This window comes from Octopus sinensis, unplaced genomic scaffold (assembly GCF_006345805.1).
Source record: "Octopus sinensis unplaced genomic scaffold, ASM634580v1 Contig15544, whole genome shotgun sequence".
NCBI classification, from domain to species: Eukaryota; Metazoa; Mollusca; class Cephalopoda; order Octopoda; family Octopodidae; genus Octopus; species Octopus sinensis.
Window position 1 is genome coordinate 13,277 of NW_021833785.1, and position 21,860 is coordinate 35,136.

The 21,860-nt window shown below is 39.0% G+C and overlaps 1 long non-coding RNA gene across 4 annotated transcripts; it reads right to left on the reverse strand.

Moving 5' to 3' along the window:
• Positions 1-9,119: 9,119 nt before the first annotated feature.
• On the reverse strand, positions 9,120-21,860 carry LOC118761600. Of its 4 annotated transcripts, none has more exons than XR_004997501.1 (4): positions 21,725-21,860; positions 19,139-19,278; positions 11,933-12,004; positions 9,120-9,574 (listed from the first exon to the last, which is right to left on the reverse strand). It is a non-coding gene; the product is annotated as an uncharacterized LOC118761600 (long non-coding RNA). The 4 variants fall into 4 exon arrangements; XR_004997500.1 differs by lacking the exons at positions 9,120-9,574; positions 11,933-12,004 and adding exons at positions 13,365-16,658; positions 16,741-18,022; XR_004997498.1 differs by lacking the exon at positions 9,120-9,574 and having other exon boundaries at positions 11,434-12,004.

The window sequence follows — 21,860 nt, forward strand, 5'->3', positions numbered from 1 at the left end:
TTTATTGCTTTCTCTCTTCCCCTCCCTCCACTCTCTCACATCATTATATATTACTGTATGCTTCCCACTTTTCTTGCTTTCTCTCTCCCCCTCCCTCCGCTCTCCCACCTCATTATATATTACTGTATGCTCCCCCCATTTATTGCTTTCTCTCTTCCCCCCTCCGCTCTCCCACCTCATTATATATTACTGTATGCTCCCCCTTTTCTTGCTTCTCTCCCCCTCCATCGCTCTCCCACCTCATTATATATTACCGTATGCTCCCCCTTTTTTTGACTTTCTCTCCCCCTCCCTCCGCTCTCCCACCTCAATATATTACTGTATGCTCCCCCCTTTCTTGCTTTCTCTCTCCCCCTCCCTCCACTCTCTAACCTCATTATATATTACTGTGCTCCCCCTTTTCTTGTTTCTCTCTCCCCCTCCCTCCGCTCTCCCACTCATTATATTACTGTATGCTCCCCCTTTATTGCTTTCTCTCTACCCTCCCCCGTTCTCCACCTCATTTATTACGTATGTCCCCCCTGTTCTTGCTTTCTCTCTCCCCCTCCCTCCGTTCTCCCACCTCATTATATATTACTGTATGCTTCCCCCCTATATTGCTTTCTCTCTTCCCCTCCCTCCGCTCTCCCACCTCATTTATTATTACTATGCTCCCCCCTTTATTGCTTTTCTCTCTCCCCCTCCTCCGCTCTCCACCTCATTATATATTAATGTATGCTCCCCCCTTTATGCTTTCTCTCTTCCCCTCCCTCCACTCTCTCACATCATTATATATTACTGTATGCTTCCCCCTTTTCTTGCTTTCTCTTTCCCCCTCCCTCGCTCTCCCACCTCATTATAATTACTGTATGCTCCCCCCATTTATTGCTTTCTCTCTTCCCCTCCCTCACTCTCTCACATCATTATATATTACTGTATGCTTCCCCCCTTTTGCTTTCTCTCTCCCATCCCTCCGCTCTCCACCTCATTATATTAATGTATGCTCCCCCCTTTATTGCTTTCTTCTCCTCCCCCACTCTCTCACATCATTATATATTAATGTATGTTCCCCCTTTCTGGCTTTTCTCTTCCCTCCCATCCGCTCTCCCACCTCATTAATATATTACGTATGCTCCCCCCATTTATTGCTTTCTCTCTTCCCCTCCTCCACTCTCTCATCATTAATATTACTGTATGCTTCCCCCTTTTCTTGCTTTCTCTCTCCCCCTCCCTCAGCTCTCCCACCTCATTATATATTACTGTATGCTCCCCCTTTTCTTGCTTTCTCTCTTCTCCCCTCCCTCCACTCTCCTCACATCATTATATATTACTGTATGCTTCCCACTTTTCTTGCTTTCTCTCTCCCCCTCCCTCCGCTCTCCCACCTCATTATTATTACTGTATGCTCCCCCTTTCTTGCTTTCTCTCTTCCCCTCCCTCCGCTCTCCCACCTCATTATATATTACTGTATGCTCCCCCCTTTTCTTGCTTTCTCTCCCCCTCCATCCGCTCTCCCACCTCATTATATATTACTGTATGCTCCCCCCTTTCTTGCTTTCTCTCTCCCCCTCCCTCCGCTCCCCCACCTCATTATATATTACTGTATGCTCCCCCCTTTTCTTATTTCTCTCTCCCCCTCCCTCCGCTCTCCCACCTCATTATATATTACTGTATGCTCCCCCCTTTCTTGCTTTCTCTCTCCCCTCCCTCCGCTCTCCCACCTCATTATATATTACTGTATGCTCCCCCTTTTCTTGCTTTCTCTCTCCCCCTCCCTCCGCTCTCCCACCTCATTATATATTACTGTATGCTCCCCCTTTTCTTGCTTTCCTCTCCTCCCCCCTCCCTCCGCTCTCCCACCTCATATATATTACTGTATGCTCCCCCCTTTTTTGCTTTCTTTCTCTCTCCCCCCCTCCCTCCGCTCTCCCACCTCATTACATATTACTGTATGCTCCCCCTTTCTTGCTTTGTCTCTCCCCCCTCCCCCCCCCTCCGCTCTCCCACCTCATTATATATTACTGTATGCTCCCCCTTTCTTGTTCTCTCTCCCCCTCCTCCCCCTCCACCGCTCTAACCTCATTATATATTACTGTATGCTCCCCCTTTTCTTGCTTCTCTCTCCCCCCTCCCTCCGTTCTCCCACCTCATTATATATTACTGTATGCTCCCCCTCTTTTCTTGCTTTCTCTCCTCCCCCCCTCCCTCCGCTCTCTCCACCTCATTATATATTACTGTATGCTCCCCCCCTTTCTTGCTTTCGCTCTCCCCCCTCCCTCCACTCTCCAACCTCATTATATATTACTGTATGCTCCCCCCCCCCTTTTCTTGCTTTCTCTCTCCCCCTCCCTCCGCCTCCCCACTTCATTATATATTACTGTATGCTCCCCTCCTTTCTTGCTTTCACTCTCCCCCTCCCTACGCTCTCCCACCTCATTATATATTACTGTATGCTCCCCCTTTCTTGCTTTTGTCCTCCCCCCCCTCCCTCCACTCCTAACCTCATTATATATTACTGTATGCTCCCCCCTTTTCTTGCTTTCTCTCTCCCCCTCCCTCCGCTCTCTCCCACCTCATTATATATTACTGTATGCTCCTCCCTTTCTTGCTTTCTCTCTCCCCCTCCCTCCGCTCTCCCACCTCATTATATATTACTGTATGCTCCCCCTTTTCTTGCTTTCTCTCTCCCCCCCCCCCCCGCCCTCCGCTCTCCCACCTCATTATAATTACTGTATGCTCCCTCCCTTTCTTCTTTTCTTGCTTTCTCTCTCCCCCCTCCCCCTCCCTCCGCTCTCCCACCTCATTATATATTACTGTATGCTACCCCCCTTTATTGCTTTCTCTCTCCCCCTCCCTCCGCTCTCCCACCTCATTATATATTACTGTATGCTCCCCCTCTTTTCTTGCTTTCTCTCTCCCCCTCCCTCCGCTCTCCCACCTCATTATATATACTGTATGCTCCCCCCCTTTCTTGCTTTCGCTCTCCCCCTCCCTCCACTCTCAACCTCATTATATATTACTGTATGCTCCCCCCTTTCTTGCTTTCTCTCTCCCCCTCCCTCCGCTCTCCCACCTCATTATATATTACTGTATGCTCCCCTCTTTTCTTGCTTTCACTCCCCCCTCCCTCCGCTCTCCCACCTCATTATATATTACTGTATGCTCCCCCTTTCTTGCTTTCTCTCTCCCCCTCCCTCCGCTATCCGACCTCATTATATATTACTGTATGCTCCCCCTTTCTTGCTTGTCTCTCCCCCTCCCTCACGCTATCAACCTCATTATATATTACTGTATGCTCCCCCTTTTCTTGCTTTCTCTCTCCCCCTCCCTCCGCTCTCCCACCTCATTATATATTACTGTATACCCCCCCCTTTCTTGCTTTCTCTCTCCCCCTCCCTCCGCTCTCCCACCTCATTATATATTACTGTATGCTGCCCCCCCTTTCTTGCTTTGTCTCTCCCCCTCCCTCCACTCTCTAACCTCATTATATATTACTGTATGCTCCCCCTTTCTTGCTTTCTCTCTCCCCCTCCCTCCACTCTCTAACCTCATTATATATTACTGTATGCTCCCCCTTTTCTTGCTTTCTCTCTCCCCCTCCCTCCGCTCTCCCACCTCATTATATATTACTGTATGCCCCCCCCCTTTCTTGCTTTCTCTCTCCCCCTCCCTCCGCTCTCCCACCTCATTATATATTACTGTATGCTCCCCCTTTTCTTGCTTTCTCTCTCCCCCTCCCTCCACTTTCTAACCTCATTATATATTACTGTATGCTCCCCCCTTTCTTGTTTCTCTCTCCCCCTCCCTCCGCTCTCCCACCTCATTATATATTACTGTATGCTCCCCCTTTATTGCTTTCTCTCTCCCCCTCCCTCCGTTCTCCCACCTCATTATATATTACTGTATGCTCCCCCCCTTTCCTTGCTTTCTCTCTCCCCCTCCCTCCGCTCTCCCACCTCATTATATATTACTGTATGCTCCCCCCCTTTCTTGCTTTCTCTCTCCCCCTCCCTCCGCTCTCCCACCTCATTATATATTACTGTATGCTCCCCCCTTTCTTGCTTTCTCTCTCCCCCTCCCTCCGCTCTCCCACCTCATTACATATTACTGTATGCTCCCCCTTTCTTGCTTTGTCTCTCCCCCTCCCTCAGCTCTCCCACCTCATTATATATTACTGTATGCTCCCCCTTTCTTGTTTCTCTCTCCCCCTCCCTCCGCTCTTCCACCTCATTATATATTACTGTATGTTCCCCCTTTTCTTGCTTTCTCTCTCTCCTCCCTCCGCTCTCCCACCTCATTATATATTACTGTATGCTCCCCCTTTTCTTGCTTTCTCTCTCCCCCTCCCTCCGCTCTCCTATCTCATTATATATTACTGTATGCTCCCCCCTTTTCTTGCTTTCTCTCTCCCCCCCCTCCGCTCTCCCACCTCATTATATATTACTGTATGCTCCCCCCCTTTATTGCTTTCTCTCTTCCCCTCCCTCCGCTCTCTCACCTCATTATATATTACTGTATGCTCCGCCTTTCTTGCTTTCCCTCTCCCCCTCCCTCCGCTCTTCCACCTCATTATATATTACTGTATGCTCCCCCCTTTTCTTGCTTTCTCTCTCCCCCTCCCTCCGCTCTCCCACCTCATTATATATTACTGTATGCCCCCCTTTCTTGCTTTCTCTCTCCCCCTCCCTCCGCTCTCCCACCTCATTATATATTACTGTATGCTCCCCCTTTCTTGCTTTCTCTCTCCCCCTCCCTCCGCTCTCCCACCTCATTATATATTACTGTATGCTCCCCCTTTCTTGCTTTCTCTCTCTCTCCCCCTCCCTCCGCTCTCCCACCTCATTATATTACTGTATGCTCCCCCTTTTCTTGCTTTCTCTCTCCCCCTCCCTCCGCTCTCCCACCTCATTATATATTACTATATGCTCCCCCCTTTCTTGCTTTCTCTCTCCCCCTCCCTCCGCTCCCCTACCTCATTATATATTACTGTATGTTCCCTCTTTTCTTGCTTTCTCTCTCCCACTCCCTCCGCTCCCCCACCTCATTATATATTACTGTATGCTCCCCCCTTTTCTTGCTTTCTCTCTCCCCCCTCCCCCCGCTCTCCCACCTCATTATATATTACTGTATGCTCCCCCCTTTTCTTGCTTTCTCTCTCCCCCTCCCTCCGCTCTCCCAGCTCATTATATATTACTGTATGCTCCCCCTTTTTTTGCTTTCTCTCTACCCCTGCCTCCGCTCCCCCACCTCATTATATATTACTGTATGCTCCCCCCTTTCTTGCTTTCTCTCTCCCCCTCCCTCCGCTCTCCCACCTCATTATATATTACTGTATGCTCCCCCTTTCTTGCTTCTCTCTCCCCCTCCCTCCGCTCTCCCACCTAATTATATATTACTGTATGCTCCCCCCTTTTCTTGCTTTCTCTCTCCCCCTCCCTCCGCTCTTCCACCTCATTATATATTACTGTATGCTACCCCCTTTCTTGCTTTCTCTCTCCCCCTCTCTCCGCTCTCCCACCTCATTATATATTACTGTATGCTCCCCCTTTCTTGCTTTCTCTCTTCCCCTCCCTCCGCTCTCCCACCTCATTATATATTACTGTATGCTCCCCCTTTCTTGCTTTCTCTCTCTCAATAGAAGCAAGGTTCGAGCCAATGGAGCGTGCAAGGGAGTACTCGACTCAAACCTTGCAAATTGGAAATATTTTATTTTTACCTTTATATCTGGGACGTAGAACGTCCCGGATAAAAATTTAAAATGTTCCCCCAGAAGTAGAGGTAGGCTGGATTGTAGCCACACTTCTATACAAGAGCGAGGACAAGATACAATTTATCGAAATTCCAAGAGACGGGCCTACAATTCCAGTCTGTTATATATTTTGAGTATTGTTATCACTAGCGATATCAAGACATAGCTTTGTATTTTGTATTTTATGTGTAGATGTATATATATAGATGTACATGTAATATGTACACATATATATACACATATATACATGCACTAGCACTATGAGCCAGCAACGACGGGTCATAGTGCTAGTATATATATATATATATATATATATGTGTGTGTGTGTGTGTGTGTGTGTGGAGGCGCAATAGCCTGGTGGTTAGGGCAGCGGAATCACAGTTTCGATTCTGAGACCGGACGTTGTGAGCTTTTATTTAGCCAAAACATCTAAAGCTCCACGATTCTCGGGCAGTGCGTGGTGGCGAACCCTGCTGTGCTTTTTCGCCACAACTTTCTGAAATTCGATCCCATTTTGTCACAAAAGAGGCAACTATGGGGTGCAAGAATGTCAATAACGTTAATAACTTTAGCTGTTCCTTGTAACACTACAACCTGATCTGCAGAAATTTTCTGTGACACAAACAACTCTCAGCGAATCATGCGACGAGTGAAACAAATAAGTATTTCATTCTGTCCCTCACAGATTCCTTCTGTGAATTGAAGGATTCCAATATACTTTCAAAACAACTGTATATGATTAATTCTATAAAACAGAGACAAAATGTTTTAAATTTGTCTAGTGTTCATACATTCAGACACCAAACAATTCTTATAAATTAAACGAACGGGTATTCTTTCAATATTTTATCAAATCAATTCATTATATTTCCTCTTTTTCATGTGAAATTGTGTCGTTCTGAGAGGATTACTTATTTATGAATGCATGATACACCTTGAGGTTTGTGACTCTCCTCAGTTACATCATCATCATTATTTCCTCTGGTTTTATTCTTTGATTGACTTGACCAATCAGGGGCAATATATTTTCTCATTAATTAATATATGCTAATAACTGTCAGAATCTTTGCGCAAAACAAGATAAAGATCTCAATCACCAAAAGAATTGATTTGGGTCATCACAGTTGAAAGTTAAACATTTTAGTTTTATAGAATCAGTAAAAGAATTATATTTTCTCAGGTTTTCACACCTGGCCCTTTGAGAAATACATTTACTGCTACTGATTAAATTCGATACTAAATATGTTTCTCTTAGCTTATATAAAGAGTCACTTATTTCGTACAACTTTCAGGAAGAAAGATCATGTTTATATTTTTCTTCTGTTTTAACATCACAAATAATGTTTGAATATAATTTCGCTACCAGGTTTTGGAACTAAAAATCAGTGAAATATGTTAACAATTTATTTGAAATAATTTTATACAGAATTTGATACCAAATAATTTGTTTTAATACTAATAAGTACCCTGCGCGCAAGCGAAAGTAAGGTATTGTGGTCGCTCGTCGTGGTCTGTTTGTGTTTTAGAAACAATAACTGGACAACAGCTGAACAAATTTTCACCAAATTCAGCAGAAATACGCAGTGGATCAATGGCTAAAATTGATGAAAATCTGGTTTGATTATCTTCAAAACTGGCGGATGGGTGAATCAAAATGTTTTGACTGTGAATATGTTTTGCAAAAGAAATTATGAACGCAGGTTATGCATCGTTGTGGCAAGTTCTCAGTACAAGAAGCTAATAGCAGCACAGAAAAAAAACATGTATTATGTTTATTAAATACTATTTTTCACTCACCAGATGGGGCACGGAATAGTACACAATATATATATGTGTGTGTGTGTATGTGCGTGTGCGAGTGAGTGTATGTATGTGTTTGTGTGTGATTTGAATCGACCATTGTCTTCATGTGTACAGATCATGGTGTATCTAAGTACGTAGACACGTGTAGGTACACACATACATAAATACATACACAGATATGCGACTCTGTGTGTGTGTGTGTGTGTGTGTGTGTGTTCAGTGATGGATGCGAGAGTTTCGTTTATTTACGAGTTGATTTCTTAATTTCACAGAGAATGTATATACCTATAAGGTGATACTTAAAAAAAAAAAAATGAAATAAAATCGAGCTTACGAATTTCCCGATCAGCAAGTAGCCATATTATTTATATCCTGCGTTTGATTCTCTTGCCTTCATTGAAAAACGTTGAAAACACTTCTGAAATTCTATGCAATATTTTCTATACTTATTTCATTTTGTTCACTTTCGTTTTCATAATCATAATTTTTATTTGAATAACGATTTATTTAGTCATTTGCAAATTTTACTTTTACGGTTTGCCGTAGACATCGGTCAAGTCCACTTTTAGCTGTCATCTTCTTAGACTTTCAATCGTCTTTTAGGCAGACAATTACAAAGCTTAAGTTAGTTCAATGCAAAAGTATGTCTAAGAAACGCATTGTAAGCCATACTATAATTTGAGAAAAAAAAACTTTATCTGCGCACAGGGTATGCATCACCCCTCAAATGCCTTTTTTCTTTTCCCTCTCAATAGCAATTTCTTATCAATTTCCGAAATAAAATTGAGGCAATTTAAATAGTTTTGTATTTAATTTCCAAATTAAACCAGATTTATTAACTCCTATCAGAAAAGAATCCTACAACCAGTGGATAATGACTATGTGTCTTACAATCTTGTTTCATTAAATTATGTACGGTAGAGCTTTCTGTCACATCCCACAATTTTATAGACAAAGGAAGTCCACCAAGGAAGCTTCAAGTGTTTTACTTCTTTAAAAACTTTTCTACGTCTATGGTGCAAAAAATTATGAAATTAAAATAAAAATTAAAATGCGATAACATCCAAGTAGTATGATGTTAAAAATTGTTGGGCAAAATAGAACTTTTCCATTATCTCAATTTATTCCGATACTGTGGGCTCACTGTGACTTTTCCTCAATCACATGAAATTACAGTAACAAATACTGTGATGTTATTTCATTATGACAGTTATACTTAAATTTCAATTTATTAAAACTCGGTAGCTAGTAAATAAAGAGCAGCCTAGAGCTAGAATACAAAATATAATGATTCTTAATTGCACTCACAACCCCATGAAGTTTTATACAAGCATCCCCACTTTAAACTGGTCTTAAACCATAACAGAACAAAGAGAGATATCATTTATTATATAGAAATACTATCTCTATGTGATATATATTCATAGAAAAAAAAAACATCAATGTATGTATACCAGACATTTTGTCCTAAGCTATAAATGAAGGGGGATAACTATTAATTTGGCAGAGGATATTAAAACTGTCTAAATAACATCGAAAGTGTTTAGGGAAGTGATTATATATACAACAACAGCAACAACAACAAACGAATATTTCAAAGTTTATCTTTATTTGAAAAGCTAATTTCTAACAAAGGAACCAAACCAGTGAAGGGTATCTCTTATGTGAGAGATAGATCTGCTAGAATTAGTAGCTAAATCCACTGCACTCCACACCTCATCATTGTAAAGGAGGACACATTGGAGAATGTGGTTCTTGGTTCTCTATACTTTGGTCAAAGGTCTCTCTCTTTGGTCAGCATTCACCTGGGAGCAAACAGCAGCAGAATTTAAACAGAAATTCACCGTTCATCTGAGAGACATTTAAGGGCATCAAAGCACTCAGCATCTCGAAGGGCTTTTCTGAGAGTCTCAACTGTACGTTCCTCTGGTTTACAATTTATAAACCACTCACAAAGCATTTGATAACTCTGTTTTACTGTGTCATGAGGAAAATCGTTCTTGATAATATCCTGGTCAATTGCTGAAACTCCTAGAAAACATCCTGCAAAAGATACAACGACAGAAAATAACAGCAACAACAACATTAACAATAATACAAAGACTATGTACTGTAAGTTATAAATATAACAAAGAATCTACATCAATAGAGAAATAACGAAATAAATAAGAAACATGAAAACTATAAGACATTGTTCTCTATTTTTAAGAATGTTGACAAAAATAACAAAGAGGTTAAAATAAAGAAGTAAGAAGAAGAGATATTAAAAATAATGAAGGATTTGAGAAAATGTATGGTAAACAGCTGACAGGAGCAGTATTTGTGTGGAAAATATGCTTTTTTAAGGAAGGCTTTGAAAAACCATCTGATAACATCAACGCTGGAAATAATGATGTGTGATACCCCTTCCTCGTCTGGAATATCAACATTTAGACATATCTGGAAAGTGGGGACTGGGTTGACAAACATTACCTGTAATATTCGGTACACGGTGACCAATTAAATAACAAATAGACAAGATACCAGAATGATCACAATGACACAAAAATATAATATTTCTTAGTTCTCCTCAAATATTATAGAAGACAAGAAATTAATTTTCTTGGTTAATGACTCATAATAAGGATTTCTTTCACTGGATCAAGGCCACAATGGAGAGAGATGTCGACAATGGAGTAAACCTAGCAATGAATAGAGTTTTAATTAACAGGAAAGAAGTGGGTAAGTAGGAATTCTATAAGCCAAGGTAATGCAGTGGGACCAGAGGTATGTTCACAGGGTAGAGGAAATACATTGTCATTAGGAGATATACGGGGGTCGCTATAGTAAGAACAACTATGGAAGTTGTAGTTGATGGTTTCTGTTACCTTGGTAACATAATTGAAAGTGGAGGACACTATTTTGCATTCATACTATTTAGAGAAAAATATGAGGTGAAAAATGCACAGTTAGCTATTATGGCTGTTGGTAACAAAGAGGTTCCGTTTCCAAATGAAGGGCAGATTGTATGATGCAATGATGCATTGAATATGGAGGATGTATGAAAACTGGCAAGAAATTAAGAGAGCATTCTTTACTGGATGTGTAATGCTAATGTGTAGAAATCACAGAGAAAAAAATGAACTGGAAGAAAAACTAGGTGGTGCAGATATGGGAGGCGTACGGAAGATACAAGCTGGATGAAGAAGTACCAGGAAATCCAGATGGAAGTAAACAAGAAGTTAAATCTGTCAAAGGACGACAACAGCTGTGAGATAAGTAGTCTAACTCATTCAAACTTCGAGAAATGAAAACAAGATGAGGATGATGATGATGATGATGATGATGAACCGTTGTTTGTGGATTGATTTTAGCCCAGTATATGACTGTTAGATTTTATATTAATTACAAAGGTATAACATGTTCGACATGTCATAGATGATATCCTCTCTTAATTTAGATAAACCATTTCTATCAGCTGACTGACAGGATATTGTCATGACTTCTTGTATCCAGGCTGGAAGGTTCAAATCTAGTCCCCGGCACTGCTCTATATCCCTGCTAAAGGCGTCTCACTATGATGCAGTCTACCTAGATGCATATAGGTACCATGGGAAGGCATTTGTGTAAATAATGGGAACATTGTATAAATGGTATTTTATGTTGTTACACATTCAGACAAGGGGAAGTGGGTTATTGTGATGTTCATGCCTTTCCAAATGACTTTTATAATGTAATGAAGAGTGAAGTGATTTCAAGTGAGAAACAAAATCAATTCGAATTTACATATGATGGCATAATTATTTTATAATTAGGAAGTGCTTCATTAACTTATAAGTACTGAGTTCAATCCAGCAATGAAGACAATCAACAAAGTGACTTGTCTGTTTAGAGACAAGATAATAGGTTAACCTGGGGCTAAAGAATTACTAAAAATATAGGAAAACAGACTGGCGAAAGGGCAGACTACAACATGTCACATAAAATGCACACTCTCCTGTTTAAAAAGTTCCATTTGGTAATTTGGTCCTTGTCTCCCAGGTGAAGCCGTTACGTCACACCTGGAACACCTTTCTTCATAATATTGCCAGATTAAGTCTACACAACAACAACAACAATCTATCATTAAATTAAGTAGAAACGTAAACAACGTAAACAACAGAAGTATCGCTATTAACTCACCTGTTTGCCTTTAAACAACAATAGAACTTCGTTCCTTGTATCAACTCTATTGTATTTCCTAATTTCACCAAGTATGCAAAACTATGCTAATTTCGGTGGATATTTTATGAAGTTTCAGTAATATCTTTAGCTAACATTTCAACAGGAAATTACGAATGGAACTTTTTCGTTGTCATTTTAACAAACAAACTTCAAGTAATGGCAACATTTATAGAAAGCAAATAGGTATTCTATACTCACCTGCTTGCTGCCAGTTGCTCCCTAACTTCTCTGCTGCTCTTTTGAGATACTTCCCATTCAGGTTTCGAGACTCTGAAATAAGTATTTCCAAATTTTACACTTCACAGTAAAATTTCTTTGTCTCTGTTAATTGGTCTTTATTTTATTAGTGTATTTTATATTGTAAGACATTCCTATTATCAATGGTCAATATTTAGATCCACAACTAAATAGACTCACCTTCCTGAACTTCTTGTATCTATTAAAATATCCTACATTATCAATTAACTTAGCAGTTATCTGATTTAATTATTACTCGACGAACTAGTTTACTTCTGTAGCGCAATTCTCTAAGTCGCACGTAAAGCTTATAACAGAATCCTGTACAAATACTTGTACACCTTCTATGGTATACTATCGCCTTATGGGGCATCCATTTCTCTTGCCTTCTTCACACAGCTATCTGATTGGTGTTGGTTGAAATCACTTTGCTGAAATTTGATTCCTAGCTTCATTCGATATTTCAAACCCTCCTTGGGCTGGAACTGCTGGCCTTGCTGTGGGTCACTGTAGGGATCCTGTATATACCTGTCTAGTTCATCTTCAGTACATTTTACACTACTTCACATAGCATCTGCAAATAGATTCCTATTAACCTCATAAGGGTTCTGAAGGAGTTTTTCTCTAATCCAACCTCATTTCCTGTTTCAGTTGTTGCGGTCAGAGCGGATGGTCTCTTTTTCAACTCTGCTCCAGACATAATAATCCATGGGATTACAATCAAGGCAATTAGGAGGTTAAACATGGGTCCATGGAAGCCGTATAAATTCTCCGACAGCCACTTCTGATTCTTCCTGCTGGTATGGAAAGGAACTGCATTCTACTGTCATGTATAAGGCCTTCGAACAGCGACCGGGTCCAGCCAGATTTGACCACCGTCTCTAGGAACATTAACAGCCATCTGAATTGAACTTAAGGCTGTATTCAAAGACGTCAGCTTCACTGGAGACACATCTGAAGACATGCTGGCCACTGCTGCGTAGACTCCGTTGCAGCTTTACAATGTTTACAGAGTATTGAACAGCAGCCATGATGTTGACATTTTGATACATGGTATTTGTGCATCATAATACAGGTAAATCTTTCCCAGTCTCCAGTGATCTTCCAATCCTGTATGTCAACTAACTTTTCCTCAATTACATTTTTCATCTTTATAATGTCCATCGACATTGATTGTTCATCAATGCATACTGTTATCTCTGAAAAACAGTTGTCAAATTTAGTGAGAACATATTGTAACTGTGCTATGCGTAAGAAATGATATATTCTCCTCTCACGTCTAGAAATTACTAACCAAAATTCTTCTCATCTTCCAGTATTCCAATGTTAAACCAGGATGATCATTATATGATCTACCCACAAACAACTGACACACCATTTCAAGTAAGTCTTCCTTAACTGTTGCTGTTGGTACTTGTTCATAAAACCGCCCTTATCTACAGTTCACCAGAGTGTCGTCTGATTCAGGAAACGTTTGAAGACATTTCAATGTCGCTCATTCCCCTTAAAGACATAATTCTCAACAGATGAAATGGAACGGAAAATTATTACAGGTGTCCTAAAATACTTTATATTTTCACAAACCCTCATTAAATACATATCAATTGTCATTCACACATTATTACAGGGAAAATAGCTGAAATGGTAATTTATCCATATTCCCAACTATGCCAAACTTGGTGATTATTTTCCGAAATTTCAGTAGTATTCCTACCATCATCCATTATCTATTCTGGCATGGGTTGAATGGCCAGGAACTAGCCAGGCCAAGTGCTGCACCAGGTTCTATAGTCTCTTTTCTGTTGGTTTCTATGGCTGGAGACCCTTCCTTACACCAACCACTTTACACAATATGCTGCATCCTTTTTTCGTTTCACCAGCACTAGTGCATTTTTACCAGCACCCGTTCAGCACCCATTCTAATCCTTTTTATGTGGTACCTTAATTTTAGGATCTCAATTCAGTTAGGGTGGGCACGTCTTTTCGAGTACAGTAATGCGCTCCATATTTCATCTCTGTCATTTGTTTCGTAAGGCTCAGTGTTTTGAGATCGGCCTTCAACATTTCGTCCAATGCCTTCCTGGGTCTCCTTCTCCCACATCATCCCTATTCTCTTTCTCAAACATTGATGCTGTTAATCTTGAATTTCAACTTCTTGCATCTCAGTTAACCAGAATGTCAGCTGATTCAGGAAATATTTGAAGACATCTGAAAGTCATTCATATTCCTTAATGAAGCAGATATCTTTCCAGGTGAGCGAGGATTAGTTCTACACAGGTCGAACAGCTAAATAATAATAACAGGTGTCTTAAAACACTATACATTTGTATCAAATATCATTAACTACATGCAACTGGTGAGCAACATGTTACTCTAAGGAATATATCTTAAATGGTATGTAAAATGTGATTCTCAAGAATATTTAAGCGAGACGGAGATACAGATCAAACTGGAAGCGACAAATCTGATATTTGTCCAGACACTTTGGTGTATCTACTGCTTATAATTCTTACATCTGTGACAAGGTATGTATCAATTCCTCGTTTCCTACCAGACAGCAAGCTAGCACACCATCGTCCTAATCTTTATATAGGCTTGTCTTTAACATTTGGTCTCGTTTCTCCTGTTATTTTGAAATTTACTTGCTTCTGCTTAAATATGACAAATGACAGACTGCATTACGTATTTACTTTAACCTTCATTATTCACCAAGTAATTAGTTGATCCAGAACTATTTGCATATCTTTGGGTCTCTTGTTAGTATTGTGATGTCATCCATGGAGTCTCTTTAGATGAATCCACTTGAGCCGTTTCTTATGATCAACCTGCTGATCATAAAATCTCCATCATAAGCAGAAAACAAATGCTGTACAAACTACAGCAATTCCAATCTCAAGAAGGTGCCAGTCTGTTGTGAAGTTTTCTTTCATGAAGCACATTTTGAAATTGTTATAGCAACACCTCATCACATGCTTAATCTTTTCGCATATATAAAAGAAGTCTATTGCTTCCATCAATAATTTTTGTGGTCATTAACTAAGTTTTGTGCCACTTTCTCAAGGGGCTGCTTTTGTGGCACTCGAGTCTTGTAAAATTTCTTTATTTGTATTGATAATCCTTTCTACAATGCGCAATGAGAAACCACTATGGCTTCGGTTAACATTTTCATATTTTCTACAGATTTCCTATGTAATAGCTCAATATTATGTCCGCAACAAAATGGACCAACCTTCCTAAATCTCCTCTTTCTATTAAGATGCTCTACATGATCTAACAATGTGGTAATTATCACATTTAATTATCACTTGACAACCCTGCTTTTCTCTTCTGTTTTTCCTTTCTTACATTTGGGCCAAATCTAAGACACGGCATTTTCCTCTCACTTTCATATTTCACCAACCAATGTTATTTTTTCACCCTGAGCCATTTTCAGGAGCCTCTAAATGTTATATTATGCCTTGAGCATTATCAGTATGCTTACCATGGACAGATCAATCCTGAAAGCGAAAAAACGCACCACACGTTTTCTTGTATTACATCATGGCCCAATGGGGGTCCCTTGAATATTGATTTTTAAAAAAAATTCCGCCCATGAAAATGTTCTTATTTGAAAGGCCAATAACGTGAATATGGAGGAAGATAATAGAGGAATTCTGATAGCAGATTCTGGCCGATCTGATTGCAGATTACACGCTGTAGCCAATTTCAGACAAATATGAATAGTTTTAAAAGCGTTCAGCACCAAAATCGTATAAATTGACATTCGTGCTCCACGAGGGGTGTGGCCCTCAAAGTTCGGCAGGGCATATCATTGAAACCCTTAATGGTTGAACACTAAAATTATACATGTGTTCCTTATGCATATAGAGGTGTTACCAAAACCCATCTGAGCCAAATCTGAGTTGGTCAAGCGAAAAGTCTCTTCCTTTTAAATTTTGTTTGAATTCATACGGAATACTCCTAATGTAAAAATATTGGCTGCGAGAAATGGAAACAATATATTTATTGACAATTGTGTCTACAAGATGGTTCTACTTGAAAGCAAAATACGTTTTTAAGCAAGCTTTACAAAATGGAATTACGCATTTCATTTTTGGAAGAATTTCACATGATTTTAATTTTGTCTATACAGCAGAGGAAGTGTCTAGGGAGATGATGGGACTTACAACAACAACATCAACAAATGAAATTTCAGAGTGTATCGTTATTTTCGCAGTTAATCTCTAACAAGGGAGACAAACTAAGAAAGGGATTTCCATGTAGTAGAGAGATCTGCTAGAATTAGTAGCCGAAACCTACTCAGTTCACAACTTATCACCTTAAAGAAGGACTTTAGTTGCCAGCAGAGGCGGCATCTCTCTGAACTTTACCCAGCTATTCTTACTCTAGTCGCTACACGCTCAGAGCAACCACCCCCAGACTTGGTTACCTAGGTAGCAGAAGCTATTAACTATTAATTTCTTCCCCTGACATGTGATGGAATCTGTTTTCTGTACATCTACAGTGTTTATTGCCCCAGAGCACCTGCCACTTACAAAATCTATTTTCATGGTTAACCTTCCTTTCATATTGCTGCACTCATTATGCGTCCATAGCTTACACCGGGTACATCGTGTGGAGTTTCTACCCTCTCCATTTCTACAGATAGAGCAGGGCCATCTACCTGAAAGGGGTTGTAATTTTCAACCTTCCTACTTACTAGGCCTTTGGTTTTGGCTATGTTAACCCTAAGGCCCTTCGATTCTAGACCTTGCTTCCACACCCTAAACTTTGTCTCCAGTTCTGGCATCGACTCGACTATTAGACCAATGTCATCAGAACAGAGGAGCTCCCAGGGGCAACCTGTCTTGGAATTTCCCTGTTATTGCCTGGAGGACTATAATGAATAAGAGCGGGCTGAGGACTGATCCTTGGTGGACCCTGATGTGTATTTGTAAATTGGAATGTTTCACAGAGTATAGAGGATGTATGAAAACTGTTAAGAAATGAAGTGAGCATACTTCAGAAGAAGTGTAATATTAATGTGCTGAAGCCCCGGAGCAGAGATGAGCTGGAAGCAAAACTAGAGTTTAGACGATTTAGTGTACAAGAGAAGAGATGTAGAGATATGGGAGGAGTATGGAAGATAAAAGTTAGATAAAGAAGTGCCAGGAGATCCAAGTAGAAGGGAACAAGAGTTAAACCTGACAAAGGACAACAGATGTGGGAGTAGTCAAATTTGAATGCAACAAACACTCAGAAAACTGTGCCTCTTTTAGCATTAATATCATCTAAATTCTAATAAATGTGAGAAAAGAATGGTTTTATGGATGGTAAATGTTGTTCAAACAATGTGTTAAATGTTTATTATATATAGTTACAAATAAGGATTTGTGTGTTCAAGTCACACAGGGAACTCATGTTTTATTCCTATCTTTATATTTTATGTCAACACCAATATTTTGTTTAAATGTAAACAGGTGTTCACGGTTCAATATTTAATTCAACATTTAATAAAATTAAAATTAAATTCATGATGAATATTCTTATTCAGAGTTAATATTTAATTATAATTTTCTAATTTGCAACTACAAAATGTATTCTAACCAGAGAAATTCAGGGTACACAACCCCAGAAAATACAACATATTACGACAGACATCTGGCTACATAACAACATCAAGAATAACCTATCAGAAAACTTACGAAAGATCTTAGTAGAAAAACAAACAACTATCTTATTAACTCACAAGTTTACACCTAAAAAAAAAAATAAATTATAGTTCCCTCTTCCAGAAGACAATATTAACTCTATTGTGGCTTTTAATTTATCCATTTTACCAAACATGTTAACCATGACTTTATGAAATTTCAGTAATATTTTTAATACAATTACTTTAGAGCTAACCTTTCAAATGGAAATTAGAAATGGGATCTGTTCTCCACCATTCTAATAAGCAAAATAGCTGAGGTGAATGTAAAATCTATAGAAATTAATAAAGATCTCTAATTTTAAACTCAACAACTGTCTCTGCCACAGTCTGCACTCCCTTCTCTTCAAACTTTGGACTCTCTGAAATATGTGTCTCCAAGTTTTATATTTATTTATAGCACAATCCCTTTATATTTATTAATAATCTATATTTTATTAATGAGAGACATTCATACCATCAATGGCCAACCAGCGATCATAATTGTTTTGGTCAATGTTTTTATACTTTCAACAGTGGACCCATGTAATAGCCAATATTTAGCTCCAAAACGAACTCTAGTTGATCTTTGTAAATTTCCTCTCTCTGTTAAGATATCCTACATAATCTAACAATGCTGTAATTATATCACTTAATTATCACCTAATAACAGTTAATCTGTAGGTTTTGGTTTCCTTGCTTATATCTATGCCAAATCTATTGCATTTTCAAAACCCTGATCTTCACTAACAACCTGTTTGATTCCAGTGTCAACAAATTTATTCATCAAAGATATAACAACAAACACATGTCACAACCACTTCAAGAAGGAGAAACATACACCTAATCTCTTTGTTAAACATTGTTGCTGATAATCCCTAATTTTAACTTCACAGTTCACCAGAATGTCATCTCATTCAGGATATATTTGAAGGTTTCATGATCTGGTTGCTTGACAAACAAAACTGTCTCTATTAGCCTTAATACCCACCAATTACAAACATAACAACATGGAATTGTGTGTTAAAGTCTCTCAAACTAGTGACAAATAATTTTACTCCTTTAAAATATTCTACTAAATTTAATACTTTACCAAAGATGACACTGATGTCCTTGTAAGTACTGTTGTATTTAATTATCTTCTAATAACTCATAATTATCTTCTAATAACTCATAAATAATTATAGAGTTGATGGAGATTTATTGATACTTCAGTAACTCACTAATTATCTTGCAGAATCCTCCATTATTTTTATGTTGCAGACTACAACCCTCTTGAAGTGTGACATGTTTCCTACTTGGATAAGGTCAATGTTTAGTGGATGTAGTGTGAGAGATATACTATTACAGAGAACAGACACTAGGAACACCTTTTATCATAAATCTGCCAGATTATGGCAGACCTCTGTCTACATAACAACATGAAGTATATTATTCTACACAATAAGGGCAATGGGACAAGCAGGACAAACAGACAGATCAGCAAAGAATATTCTTACCAACTCGACCTCTGCTTGTTACAGGTTTCAAACACCTCAGGCATCGTTTAAGTGGAACGTTTGAACATTCTTCACATGTCAGAAGGTGTTCACAGGGATGAACTTTTGTTGTGGCCTCTTTATTTCTGCACAACAAACATCTGTGGACAAAACAGAAACATCCAATCAATAACATTCATTTATAATAAATATTATATTATTTACATGTTCGGAATAGAGAATATTATAAGATACATCAGTAACTACCAAGAGTAGAGCAGAAACTCTTCTTTAAATATTTACATACATACAGCATTTTGTGTAGTTAAATGACGCAGAAACACACACACACACACACACATACATACACACACATGCATACATACATTGATGAATGTTTGTCTTGACCCTGATACATCATAGAAATTGGTTGACACACAGTGAACTGCATATATTCCAGAAATATATTTCACTTCTAACATCGAACTCATTTCTTCTGAACAAATATATCTACAGAGGTTTCTTTATATACACATACTTTATTATATACATCCTGTCTCCACAGATTAGCAGATGAGGTGTCCAGTACTGAAGAGTGGCAGGAATAGCCCGAAACCAGACCTGGTCTGCTGGTTCTGTTGCTATAAGATGGTAGGGGTTCGATCCCCTGCTCGCAATTAATCGGATGCACCTTTGCATTGTTAATTAGCTAGAGGAGGTGTTCTCTTGGGGTTAAACATTCGCAGTAGAGTCCATCCGAACAGATACTCATGTTGGCGTGCCTACGAATATTACTTATATATTTTCGTTCGTCCGGAAAACGGATGTTAAACGATGATATGATGATGATGATATATCTATCATATATATATATATATATATATATATATATATATATATATATATATATATGTGGAGGCACATATATATATATGTGGAGGTACAATGGCCCAGTGGTTAGGGCAGCGGACTCGCGGTTGTAGGATCACGGTTTCGATTCCCAGACTTGGCGTTGTGAGTGTTTATTGAGCGAAAACATCTAAAAGCTCCACGAGGCTCCAGCAGGGGGTGGTGATCCCTGCTGTACTCTTTCACCACTCTTTCTTCTGTTGGCCTGCTCGCTTAGCCAGTGGGGTGGCGTCATTCGAAGGCTAAAACAATGCGAACGCATTGTGACCGGCGATGTGTAACTACATCTGATGGCTGGTCGGTCACGTGATCACGTGATAATATATATATATATATATATATATATATGTATGCATGATAGGTCGCGCCACATTAGCGCAGGTCATGTTTAACGTAATCCCACTACCGGGCGAATCAGGATGCGGACACATGACCCACTCGAGGAGAGAGTTGCTGTTTACGGGGACATATCCTGGTGTTGGAGTTTTATCCAGGATTTCTTGAAGGATTTTTCCAAATACTTCTTGAACTTTATGGGTGTCTTTTCTGCTTTAATGTTTTTGGTGTAATGCTAAATGGAGCGGGGCCACTTGAGGTGAAATAATTTTGCCGTATTGTTGTTATGTGATGCGAGTTTGATTTATGTTGTGGCAGATAATACGGGGCCCAGGCCTTGGGTATATCTTAAAGCTGATGCCAACATCATTTGGGCAATGCTGATGAGATATTTTCCACCATGATTTTGGGAGGCTTTATTATATGTATCGTGCATGTAGTTCTAGTTTTCTGTCCCTTATTTTGCCCCTTTCCAATAATATCAGCTGCGCTCTGTAGACATATTATTATTATTATCGTTATTATTATTATTATTATTATTAAAACATTCACATAAACGATTATTTGTAAAAGCAAATAAAATCTTCTGAAGTGTGTCAATTGAATAAAGCAGAACAATATTTATACAGTCCAAAAATCAATATCTATAAACAATATCTGAATTTCAACAAAAAGAAGTTTTGTATATTCACTTAGGGGGAAATGTGCCTGCTTCTTAAGTAGCTCATACAGAGAGATGTATGGCAAAGAAATTGCCAAATCTTATAAATAAGGGAGTCAAAGGCGACTAAAGCACCTAGTAATGGTATATGTGTTACTTGAATTATTTACGTTTCCTGACAGCTTTTTTTTTCTATGAAGATATGTGGCAATATTCCATCAGTATTTGCAGAAATATAATATATACACTGTTGGTGTGTGTTTGTAGGTTAATTTTCTATGAAATCATTCTTAATATTGACTGATTCGGACTTAGAAGAGTGAGAAAAAGATGTTGGTAGACAGATAAATTCCACTTAATTCTAAGTAACAGTTTCAAAATGGAATTCATTCACTTCATTATTTAGATCTATATTTTCCTATTGATCACAAATCTTTAAAATAGGGAACGAAGAGGGGTAGGTTGGGGGTGAACAGTGAAGTATAACTGGCAACACTACGAATCATGTGAATGTAATCAAAATCGTGTTCTTTCTTTGATCTCCCGACAACTGCATATTGTTTATTGTGTGGCCTTTGACAAAAACACTAGCGACAGTATAATGTATGGGTAGAATCAAAACGAAATAAACATATAAACATGATTATATACAAAATAGAAAATGTACTGGTTTATCTGTTCCATTGCCAGGAAATACTTACTGTGGTGGTAAAAATGCTTCTAATTTTTTTCTCAAATTTGGGTCCTTAATGAGGTCCAATGGTGTGTTATTTTGTTGTTTTTATGGTGAAAGTCCGCTCCCTGGCTGGCGAGATATCTCGCAACCACTATACCAGA